The sequence below is a fragment of the Simochromis diagramma genome, unplaced genomic scaffold, assembly GCF_900408965.1.
Source record: "Simochromis diagramma unplaced genomic scaffold, fSimDia1.1 OVJJ01000302.1, whole genome shotgun sequence".
Lineage (NCBI taxonomy): Eukaryota > Metazoa > Chordata > Actinopteri > Cichliformes > Cichlidae > Simochromis > Simochromis diagramma.
Genome location: NW_024386792.1, coordinates 7,312,086 through 7,324,393, shown reverse-complemented (window position 1 = coordinate 7,324,393; position 12,308 = coordinate 7,312,086). Strand labels below are relative to the sequence as shown.

General features: G+C 42.8%; 1 long non-coding RNA gene across 1 annotated transcript; it reads left to right on the top strand.

Moving 5' to 3' along the window:
• The first annotated feature begins 3,515 nt into the window (after nucleotides 1-3,515).
• Nucleotides 3,516-5,214, top strand: LOC120728913. The gene is made up of 3 exons (XR_005694810.1): nucleotides 3,516-4,113; nucleotides 4,805-4,855; nucleotides 4,929-5,214. It is a non-coding gene; the product is annotated as an uncharacterized LOC120728913 (long non-coding RNA).
• Nucleotides 5,215-12,308: the final 7,094 nt, after the last annotated feature.

Genomic DNA, 12,308 nt, shown 5'->3' with positions numbered 1-12,308 from the left:
ATATAACAGTAAATACTAAATATTAAACATTATTGTGCAGCACGTAAAATCGACAGCGCACAGTGTGCTTTGAGGTAGGAGCCAAAAAGGGTGTCGTTTGTGTGTGTGAGCACCCGTGTGTACACCTGTGAGCATGGACGCGCTTGTTTTTTTAAAAGGTTCCTTCATGTAATGATCTGCTAGAGGGTGTGGGGGGGCCACAGCCCCGTCCTCCAGGGCATGAAGCAGGTATGGAGGAGATCAAAACTCCAGACATCCAGAGGCCCCCAGAACACAAGAGCCCAAGGAAGACCAACAGAGGGGCAGCCACGTCACTGTCCCAGAAAGAGCTGAGGAGAGCCCCAGATGAGGGGTCACTCAGCAGAAACGGCTGTGCCAGAGTGGACCCCACATTCCAGACCCCAATTGGACGGCCAACTCCTCCTCCCAGACCCCCCGCTCCAACAGGCCGCAGAGAACAGGGGTGTGTGAAGACTCCAAACCTCCCTCCGCCCGCTCATGTAGTGTTGATGCATGTGTGTTCTAAGGTGCATTTAAAACCCAGGAGGGCATGGAGCTACCTGCCAGAGAGCAGGTAAGCCCCTCCTGCTAGCCCTCAATGTCTACGTGTATTTAAAATTGAGAGGTGGGCAACGACGCCAGGGGTGAGGTGTACACCCTGATGGTCTTTTGGATTCCGTGTAGCGTGCCCACCCCCAAGATCCTTTAAGTATGTGTTATGAGAGTGTGAGTAATGTGAATGTCTAAGTTGTGGGATAAAATTGAGGCACAGGCAGCCAGAAGGGGACAGAGGGGGGGATGCCTCCCCTGCACCCTGGTGACACACCTTTACCCTAAGGTAATGTTATTCTCATTATATATGCTCCCCCTAGGCTTAATCTTTGAAAAATATAACATTTCTTATCACCTCTATGCCGATGATGTACAAATTTATTTCAATTAGATGATGACGACATTGCTCCTTCGTTGCACTGCTTCCTCGAGTGCATGAGAGAAGTCAGAGAATGGCTTTCAGACAATTCCCTTATCCTGAATTAAAAGAAAACGGAGATTGTGGTGTTTGGCAACAATATCCCTAGGGGCCTATCAGCTGATACCTTTGGTTCCTTTGCCACTTCTTTCTCTGACTCAGTTAGTGACCTAGGTGTCCTGCTGGACAGCTCTTTCAAATTTAACAAACAAGTGTCTTCAGTAATCAAATCTAGCTTTTACCAACTGCGCCTTATTGCTAAGGCTAAGCACTATGTTCCTCATAAAGATCTTGTAAAGCTCATTCATGCTTTTGTGACTTCTAGATTGGATTACTGTAATTCCCTCTACTTTGGTCTTCACTCCGCTCTCCTTCACAGACTTCAGCTTGTCCAGAATGCTGCGGCTCGCCTCCTGACTGGCACTAGAAAGCATGCCTCTATCCCCCCAGTTCTTATTGAGTTGCATTGGTTACCCATAAAATATCGGATTGAATTTAAAATATTGTTGCTCACCTTTAAAATTATAAATAATTTAGCCCCTCGTTATCTTGTCGATCTTCTTAGTCTATATGTCGCTGGGCGAGCCCTCAGGTCTTCAGCCCAATTACTCCTGGCTCAGCCTAGATCTAGACTTAAATCTAGGGGTGACCGTGCTTTTGCCCTGGTTGCACTGAATCTGTGGAACAACCTTCCTATCGCTATCCGTGCGTCAGACTCCGTTTTATCTTTTAAATCCCGTTTAAAAACTCATTTATTCAACATAGCTTTTCCATCTAGTTAGTGTCCCTATTTTATATTTGGTTCAATTTCTTATTTATGTACTTTTATGTTCTGTAATTTCTTGTTTATGTACTTTATCTTTTAGCTATATCTGTTCTTAGTAACTTTGTTCTTATATTCCCTTTTATTGCTGTATAATTAGTGCCCTTAACCAGATGACATATGTGGTACTTTGTTAATAGTCTTTTATTTATTGTCTTAATTTTCCTGTTTTTATTGTAAAGCACTTTGGTGTACCGCTGGTCTTTTAAACGTGCTATACAAATAAAGTTGTATTGTATTGTATTGTATAGGCCCTGCATGTGTGGGTGATTGTGGTGGAGCGGGAAGAGGGAGGCAGCTGGAGATGGGGAGGGAAGGAAGGGAGGGGCAAGTGACCCCTCCCTGGGGCAAGCTCCCCCGCTGACCCAAGTGGCCGCCCCTAAACTCCGCAACCCGCCAGGGAAAGGGGGCCCAGGCCCATCCGGACCAGGGCCCAGTCCAGCAGCGCCGCCTGGCCCCACACACTAATACGTTTTCATTTGAAAACGCATTGTTTTCTCTCCATTTTGGCCTCCCGTCCACACTGAAACGGGATTTTCCCTTAAGGAAAATGCAGCGTTTTCAAAACGCTCTCGAAAATGCATACATTTGAAGACTGTGCTTATTCGTCATAGTGTGGACAGCGAGAACGGAGACTTTCGAAAACAATGACGCATGTTAGTCATGTGATGCAGTCATGTGACCAATTAAACAAAGATAGCGGAGGGCATTATACAGCAGTTGTTTTGTTTGCTCTCAATTTTGACAGCCCTATTAACGATTAATATCAGTTTGTACATGCTTCAGATAGCTTTTCTTCAAATTCTTTAATTCTCACTAGCTTTTGCAACTTTGTACTTTTGTGTTACTTGCAGCAACAACTCCACCTCATTGTTAGTCCATTTAAAAAACTCGGTGCTTTTCCTCGACATTTTGCCGCAATGTTTCAAAGAGCCGGAAAGTAAATAAACGGCAGACAGAAATAAGGCAGGACGAATCTTCTTGTGTTTCACGCATGCGCAGTACTGGAACGTAAGCATTTTCAGCCGTTTCAATGTAGACGCACAACTCTGTGAAAACGACTGAAAACGCTAGTGTGGATGCGGAGCGTTTTCAGACCAAAATGCCGTTTTCAAATCTATCCGGGCTAGTGTGGACGTAGCCCAAGGCTGTCGCCTCCTGAGTAAGGTGTTGCGGCAGGTCATGTCCTGCTGGTTGGAGTGTTAATTTTTACACAGTCAGAAAACATAGAAAGAAGAAATCCTCCTCCTCCACATTTTAAGGTGTGACTGATGATTAGAGACAGAAAGATATCTACTGTGATGAAATCTACTCCCCACTGCTGTGTAATCCATTATTGTAAATTTAAATGCTATTAGCAAACACAGATCTTGAGTGTGATTAAAGTGTTGTGTAGTTTCTTTAACATTTTGAGAGGCCATTTGAGTCTAATAACTGATTAAATGCTGAGTTTAGGATGTCATTTTTAGCATCTACGTGCATGTTCAAATCACCCATAATAATTATCTTTTCTGAGCTGAGCACTAAATCAGATAAAAAGTCTGAGAATTCAGTCCGAATCTCTGTGTAAGGCCCAGGTAGACGATAGATAACAACAAATAAAACTGTTTTTGAGATAGTTAGAGAGATAGATAGATCTAATAATGTCCTGTTACATGACTTTACTGTACAAGGTACAGTGCAGTAGCTTAAGCCCATAATAGCAACTCATTTCCTAAGAGAAAAGTCAGACAGAAATGCAAACTTCACTGGGTGTATACCTTTTAAATGCCTAGGCCACTAAGTCTTTTGATTTTTAATCATAGCCAACTTTTTCATCAGTTTACCTGTCTGACAACACGAGAAGGTGGAGACGTGCATTAAAGTAGTAATATAAAATGTTTTCTGATTGTGTAAAAATTAATAAAGAAAAACCTTAGACAAATCAATTAAACTCTGTTATTTCTGATGTTTGTGATGAAACTAGTGCAACAGTTTCATGTCCAAGTGGGATTTCTGTCTCTAATCATCAGCCACACCTTCTAATGGGGAGGAGGAGGATTTCTTAACAAAGCTGATCCAGTAACTGTATATAAGAAGCACTCAACATCCAGAGCATCACTAAAACAACCTCGTTCACTGTGAGACAGTCTGCTGCAGCTGTACGGATTCAGGCAATTAAATCTTTATTCTCAATATTTTCTGTGTCAGGATTGTCGAAGAGTGTTTTCATTTTGCGTCTTTATTATCCTCATTATCTTTTTCAACATTTACAATCATTGAAACAATGATGAAGGTATTTCTGCTTGTATGCCTCCTGAGCCTCACTATGCCTCAGGCTGTAAGTATCAAATCAAATCAAATCACTTTTATTGTCACATCACATGTGCAGGTACATTGGTACAGCACATGTGAGTGAAATTCTTGTGTGCGAGCTTCACAAGCAACAGAGTTGTGCAAAATACAATAATGTAAACAAGCAAAATACAAGAATGGCTACATCTGAAACTAATAAATATATGTACAATATATAATAGTATATGCATTTCTGGATGTGTATACTAAATATTTTTCTACGTGTGTGTGTGTGTGTGTGTGTGTGTGTGTGTACACATATTTTACAAATTAAATAGAGTAAACAATAAATAAAATATATAAAAATATACAGAGTTGAGACATGTGCAAAACAGTGGCATTACTGTACAGTATGGAGTGCATAATGTTAAAGTTCCAGTAGTGAAGCTGAGGTGTCTATGACGTGTTCAGCAGTCTGATGGCCTGGTGGAAGAAGCTGTCTCTCAGTCTGCTGGTACGGGACCGGATGCTGCAGAACCTCCTTCCTGATGGAAGTAGTCTGAACAGTTTATGGCTGGGGTGACTGGAGTCCTTGATGATCCTCCCCGCTTTCCGCTTTATTATCATTAAGTATTATCATTAGGCATGATTCAATAACATTATAAGGGAAAATATATGCAGATACTATAAGAGTATAAGTATGTACAAGTAATACCATGCTTTTGAATCTTCTACAGATGGACAAGGCACATGAATGCCTGGCCCGCTCTGGCTCCAGTTCAAATGAGGTGAGTGTTTTCTTTATCCTCCACGTTTAAATCACACAGGAGCGTCACTTTCTCTAAAACATTTTCTTTACAGGTGAACAACAATTTTATTGAATTCCTGCAGCTCTAGCTTGCCCTTCTACAACCACTTGCTACAACTACTATAACAGCTGCACCCACTACAACTACAATAGTTGCAGCCACTACATAAAAGGGACACCAAAGATCAAAGAGTGGTTTTAAGCCTTTGCATTTGCATCGAATTTCTGACATAGGCACCATGTTGTGTTTGCCTGTTATGTTTTTGTTTTTTGTTTAAAAATTTTTTAATCATGACTTCTTAATCAGTCTTTATGGTCACTATTGTCTTTAGCTGTCAAATAAAGTTCATATGTGAAAATCATGTAGATTCAGATTTCGTTTTTTGTCTTTTTGTTTTTTCTCTCTCTACAACCTCTGTGTTATTCTAAGTCAAAATTTACACATATTTGGACAATGACACAATTTATATTCCCCCTATGAGCGACAACAGTGAATTTTAAATCAAACAATCAAATGTGATTGAAGTGCAGACTTTCAGCTTTAATTCAAGGAGTTAAACAAATATAGTCCATTAGCACTGAGTGAAAGATTTTAGATTATAATTGGTGTGATGTGTCACACCCAGAAAGATCTGGATTACATCTTGACCTAAATTTTCCTCCTTCAGATCATTTAAAAAGCTTTCAAAGTGAAATGTGTGTTTGTGTGTATATATAAGATGAGTTCTCACTCTGGCTCATCACGACCACAAGCCTTATAAGTGGCTCTGTTTGTTTGAAATATTAAGGTGCTAAAACTAGGGTTGAGTAACTCTTTTTATGATGCTTTGTTGTGATACTCAGAAATCTAAATATCTCACAATTTTTAATATCTCCTTTACCATTAGCTCTGGCCTCTGACAGTGGACTCATCTTTGTGCTTGTCCTGCTAGACCTCAGGACAAGCACAACAGTTCACTGCTGTCGACCATAATATCTTATTCATTTTTGACCAGAATAAGCCATTCAATGGAAATATTAAACACATATGTAGGACTGCTTTCTTCCATTTGCACAATATGTCTATAATTAGAAATATCCTCTCTCAGAGTGAAACTGAAATACTAGTTCATGCATTTATTACTTTTGCGCTGGACTACTGTAATTTGTTATTATCAGGACGTCCTAAAAAAACTCCCTGAAAAGTCTTCAGTTAATTCAAAATGCTGTAGCAAGGGTACTTACAGGAACTAGAAAGAGAGCGCATATTTTTCTTATATTGGCTTCTCTTTATTAGTGCCCTTCTAAATCCAAAATCAAATTCAAAATCTTGCTCGTCTCATACAAAGTGTTAAATAATTAAGTGCCATCTTATCTTATAGAATTGTATCACCTAATTAGAGGACTTCGCTGTTAGACTGCAGGCTTACTTATGGTAAGCTAGCATGTTTTAAAGTAGAATTGGAGGCTGAGCCTTCAGTCTTTCCTGTCTTCCTCCCCTTACCCCAACAGGTTTTGGCAGATGGATGACCCTCCCTGAGTGTGGATTTGCTGGAGGTTTCTTCCTGTAAAAAGGGATTTTTTCCCCCACTGTCGCCATAGTGCTTGCTCAAAGGAGATCATATGATTGCTGGGATTTTCTACTTTTTCTTTGTAGCGTCTGAACCTTATGGTCTAAAGCACCATCCCACATAGCAAAACTGGTATGGCCCGGATCTGGCCCACACAATGTGCTTACACATGACCCACATACCGCAAAGAATTACGGCCCTTTGGTACCCAGATCTGGTTTGCCAGAGGTGGCCCACACATGGGCCAGCACAAAGCCAGTTGCAAACACACTGATGGTCCTGTGCTGGTGTTGCCCCCCTGGTGTGACAGGTGCCCGGGAGGGGTGCGATCCTAGATCCTATAGCTGTGTATTGAAATAAAGAGGCACAGATCATGAACTTGTTTACGTTTCAACTGCAGGATTTATTCTGCTCATCAACAGTGGAACAAATCATTAATCGCCTCTCATAAGAACCAGCAATTCTTTGTAACGTGTGGCATAACAGCTGTCAGCGCATTGTCAAAAGTACAGGAATAACCTTGGCGAGTATACATTAACCATCATAAATATAGATAACATTGGCTCGCAGTGACCAGGTTGCCTCAGCCTTTGTTCCGGTTACACATACATATCACTGCATCAAGAAATACAATGTACTGTAACTCACAGCCCGTGAATAGCAAATAACCATTCATATACAGCACATGAGCAGCTATGCAAGCATTAATTACAGCCTTTGCATCCTGTCTTACTTCAACAAGACATATAGAGAACACACAACTGAGAACGTGCCTTAGCATCGCTACGGTACTTGAAGTGAGCTTCAAGTACCAGTCCATTAGCCTAGCACGATCACGTTCACATCACGATCTCATTCAAAACACAATACTTAAACAGTACTTAACTTATAACGGTATACTTTCATTCACGAGTTCACAACAGTCTTATTGCTTCTACTGTGTTACCTATTAGTCATTTTGAGGACTAGTAACCCACCTGTGTATTGAAATAAAGAGGCACAGATCATGAACTTGTTTACGTTTCAACTGCAGGATTTATTCTGCAGATTTGCCTCCCAGAGGGGGTTTACGCTCCTCCTGGCCGCTATGCGCCACCTAGTGGTATTTTTCAAGTAATGCCATGGAAGACGTAAAGTGTAATTAGAAAAAATACTGATTTAACACTGAACGATATAACAAAGACCAAATTATAACTGGGGTGTTCCCTTTTTTCCTTGTATGAAGACATAAACTGAACTAACATCCCCATAAGTCTTTTTATCTCTTAACTTTTTAACTATTAGTGTAATCCAGATTTACCAGCCACACATTTCAACTTAAACACAGATGTTAACCTTTTACACTCTCCCCTTTTTTTTTTTATATATATGTCTCCTGACTTTTGTCATGTTAAGGGATGTATGTTTCTAGTTACTGTGGTTGAAGGTAACAGGTGTCCAGGTATGGATGTGGGTATGTGAAGTATGGGAGTGGAAGAGTACTGGGAATACCCTGGAGAGGGTATGTGGGCAGGAGAGAGTTCACCCCTGCATTCCATTGCTGGTATGATGGTTGTCCCAGGGTGTTATAGGTGAACATCTCTCTCGGCCTGGCAGTCCGCTGTGATCTCCTCGAAATCTCTATTTCTTCTGGTTGTTTATTCCCATCAACTGTTGGGTTAACTGGTGGCTTGGTACACAGGTCTGGCTCAGTGTGATGTTCGTCTTCCAGGGTGGCGTCCTCCAAAGCTCTGTAGTGTCTCTGTGGTACATTATCGCCCTGTTCTGGGATGTTAGTTTCCTCCACGACAGCAGGGTGGAATTCATGAGCTGCGGCTCTTAGTCTTTGCTCAACCTGGGGATGGTGCACTGTTGGTGGTTGTTCTTTCTCTCTAAATCGCAGCCTGTAACATGGAATCTTTTGGTAAGAGTATTCTTCATCAGAACTGTCTGTGTTTTGGTCATGTGTGTCAACAACTGCCGTTTTCTGTTTTGTTACCTTGTACGGTCTCTCTTCAGGTTGTGAAAGAGGAGTTTCCTCCAGGGGCAGTTCATTTACTGGAAGCAGTAGGTTCCTGTGGAGTACTCACACTGTTTTCGGACCCTTTTCAGGCTGTACTCGGTAAACCGGTCCACTGTTGACTCTTTCCACCACACGGTGCACTACCTGCTCCCAGTAAGCCCGCAGCTTGCCGGGTCCACCTCGTTCTGACAGGTTTCTCACGAGCACTCGGTCACCTGGACAGAGAACAACACCTCTCACTGCACGGTCATATTGTCTCTTGCCCTTAGCAGAGGATTTCTCACTGTTTTTTGCTGCCATTTCATATGCAAAACGCATCTTCTTTTCCCATTTCTGTGCATATGACTGTCGATCCGATGTTTCAGGATTTCTTTTGGGCGGAAACAACAAGTCCACAGGCAAACGTGGAGATCGGCCATATAGAAGAAAAAATGGGGAGAACCCAGTGGCCTCATGCCTTGTACAATTATAGGCATGTATAACATGAGCCAGATGGTCTTTCCACTGAATCTTTTTCTCCTCCTCCAGAGTACGCAACATTTGAAGGAGGGTCCGGTTAAGTCTCTCTACTGGATTGCTTTGCGGGTGATATGGCGTTGTTCGTGAATGACCAATACCAGCCAGCCGTTCTAACCTGCTGAACAAGGTATTCTCAAACTCCCTCCCCTGATCGTGGTGGAGTTTCTCTGGGTATCCAAAGCGAGGGATAAAGTCATGGAATATTTTGTCAGCTGCGGTTTTCCCAGATTTATTCCTTGTTGGATACGCCTGGGCAAAGCGTGTAAAGTGGTCCACAAGAACAAGAATGTACTCATAGCCCTGACTTTGCTCTAGGTGTAGGTAGTCAATACAAAGCAACTCGAGAGGACTGCTGGTGGTTATATGTTCCATCGGAGCTCTTTGGGGAAGATTAGGACGTTTCTGTTTAATACAGACACACCTTTTGTTTACATAGTCCTCTATGTCATCTTGCATGTTGGGCCAGTAAAACCGTTCACGGGCAAGGTGTGTTACTTTATCGGCGCCAACATGACCCATGTCATTGTGAAGTGTTTTCAGCACCAGGGGCTTTAGCTTTTCAGGAAGCACAAGTTGTCGATGCTGACGATTCAGTCGATACAGTATTGCTTCCTCCACCACTAGCTTCTTCCATTCATAAAGCAGCCTTTTCGTTTGTTTGCTCATTTTTCTCTTATCTCTTTCATTAGGAGTCCAGTTTCTGAGCTTTAGCGAAAGCACCTCCTTTATGGCTGTATCATCCTGCTGTGCTGCCTGAATATCTGCAGATGTAATATTGGAAATACTCTCAGGTGGCACAGTGTCTGCATTTCCCCTATTCACCTGTAAAGCTGCTGCCCCGGGCACCTCATCTCCCTGCCTTGCTTTGCTTCCTTGCCATGCTGTGGATACAACCTCTGATGACATAGTCTCTGTGTGATCTGCCATTCTGTCTTGGAGTTTTACTGGGTACCTTGACAGGGTGTCTGCATCTATATTCAGCTTCCCCGGTCTGTATTTGATGTCAAAGTGGAAGTCAGCTAGCTCACCAACCCACCTATGTCCAACGGCGTTTAGTCTGGCAGTGCTCAGAACGTATGTTAAGGGGTTGTTATCAGTGTAGACTGTGAATGTCGGGGCATAATACAAGTAGTCTCGAAACTTATCACAGATGGCCCACTTGAGTGCTAAGAACTCGAGCTTACCAGAGTGAAGGTGATAGTTTCTCTCAGCCGATGTCAGTGTTCTTGAGCCATATCCGATGACACGTAACTTGTTTTCCTGACTCTGGTACAGCACTGCACCTAATCCGTCACCTGATGCGTCTGTGTGTAGAATGAATGGAAGGTTGAAGTTTGGGTATGCTAGGGTGGGTGGAGTCGTCAGCACATCCACAAGTTTAGCCAAAACAGCCTGGTGCTCTGCTGCCCATCTGATGGGTGTTTTTGATGGCAGCTGTCCTTTTTCTTCCTCCTTAGCTCTGCTTTTGTTTCCATTTGTCTCATGTTGATTGTTGTTTTTACCTTTGTCAGGATTGCTAGGTTTCTGGAGAAGTTCAAACAGCGGCTTGGCCAACCAGGAAAAGTCTTGAATGAAGGAGCGATAGTACCCCAGGAATCCCAGCAAGGACTTAACATCTCCAACAGTGTGAGGCACTTTATCTTTCAGAGCCATGACGGCCTCCAAGTCCTTTGGATCAATCTTAACTCCATCTCCTGATACTAAACGTCCAAGATAACGAACCTCTCTTTTGAACAACTCACACTTCGCAGGTCTCAGTTTGATTCCGTGTTCTCTCATGCGGCCCAGAACTTGTCTGAGGTGGTTGACATGTGCCTCAAAGGATGTAGAATAACAAATCAAATCAAATCAAATCACTTTTATTGTCACATCACATGTGCAGGCACACTGGCACAGCACATGCGAGTGAAATTCTTGTGTGCGAGCCCCACAGGCAACAGAGATGTGCCAAACACAACAACACAAACGAGCAAAATACAAGAATGGCCGACCTGAAACTAACTAAACTAAACTGAAACTAACACAACACATCATCAAGATATGGAGCACAGCACTCATCTCTAATTCCGTCCAGCACTCCCTCCATACACCTTTGGAATGCTGCAGGTGCATTTGTCAAACCAAATGTGATTCGAATCCATTCATAAAGCCCCCACGGTGTGCTGAAAGCTGTAAGGTGTCTGGATTCCTCACTTACAAACCCTTGGTGATATGCGCTTCCTTGATCTAATATCGAGAACCATGTGTTACCACCCAGGTTGTCAAGTAAGTCCTGTATGCGCGGCAAGGGATGACGATCTGCGACTGTTTTTTTGTTCAGTCCCCTAAAGTCCACACATAGTCGCAAACTCTGGTCCTTCTTACGGGCACAGACAACTGGAGAGGAGTAAGAGGACACAGATTTGCGGATCCAACCTCTGTCTAGGAGATTCTTTACATAGTCTTTAACCTCCTGGTACAAAGGCTTAGGGATAGAGTTATAGCACTTTTGTACTGGATTGTTGTCGGTTACATTAATCTTCAGCTGCAAGTTGGGTATGCAACCTATGTCTCCCTCCCCTCTAGCAAACACATCAGATTCCTCAAAGAGCATCTGACGCACAACTTCCTGCTGCTGCTGATCAAGATGCTCCAAGTTAACAGGAGGATGCCATTTTTTTGATGTATAAGTCTCTGGGATACTGTTGTGACTGGCTTGGCTACCCTGCGTGGTACGTATATATGTATCAGTACTTGACTGCCCTGACTGCTGATAAGGGGGACCAAAATCTATTGGCCTGCTGTCTATGATTCCTTCTATGCAGCCCAAGGCCATCCTTGGTGGCAAGAAGATATCATGTTTGGTTGAATTGCAGACTGGGATTTTTACAGTCTTAGATGCACCAGGAGGCACATTAACTAAAGCAGGAAATAAATCCAGTCCATCTGGGACATCTCCTTTTAATGCTGGTTCAAATAACATTGTCCCCTCCTCAGGCCAACCCCTGATGTGGCATTTCACTTGACATATTTGGCCACTAGGAACTGTGAGACCTCTCTTTCCTAATCTGATCATCTCATTCCTAGTTTGTTGGCACGTTGGGGTTTCGCTGACAACAGAAACAATTGTTTCAGCTGTATCTCGATGGAGTTTTAATGCCTCTGCTAGCAAATCACTTAAACTGACGCTCCCTGATTTTTCCAGACATTCTAGGATGAGCTCCTCTATCACATTGAAACCTAATAACAGACCATTCACACAGCTCTGACTCACTAACATGGGTACATGTATGGCTACCTGGCCATGTTTTTCACTTCTGATTTCCACTAGTACCTCAGCCCAACCCTCAAAGGGGACATCCGTCCCATTAGCTGCTGTTATT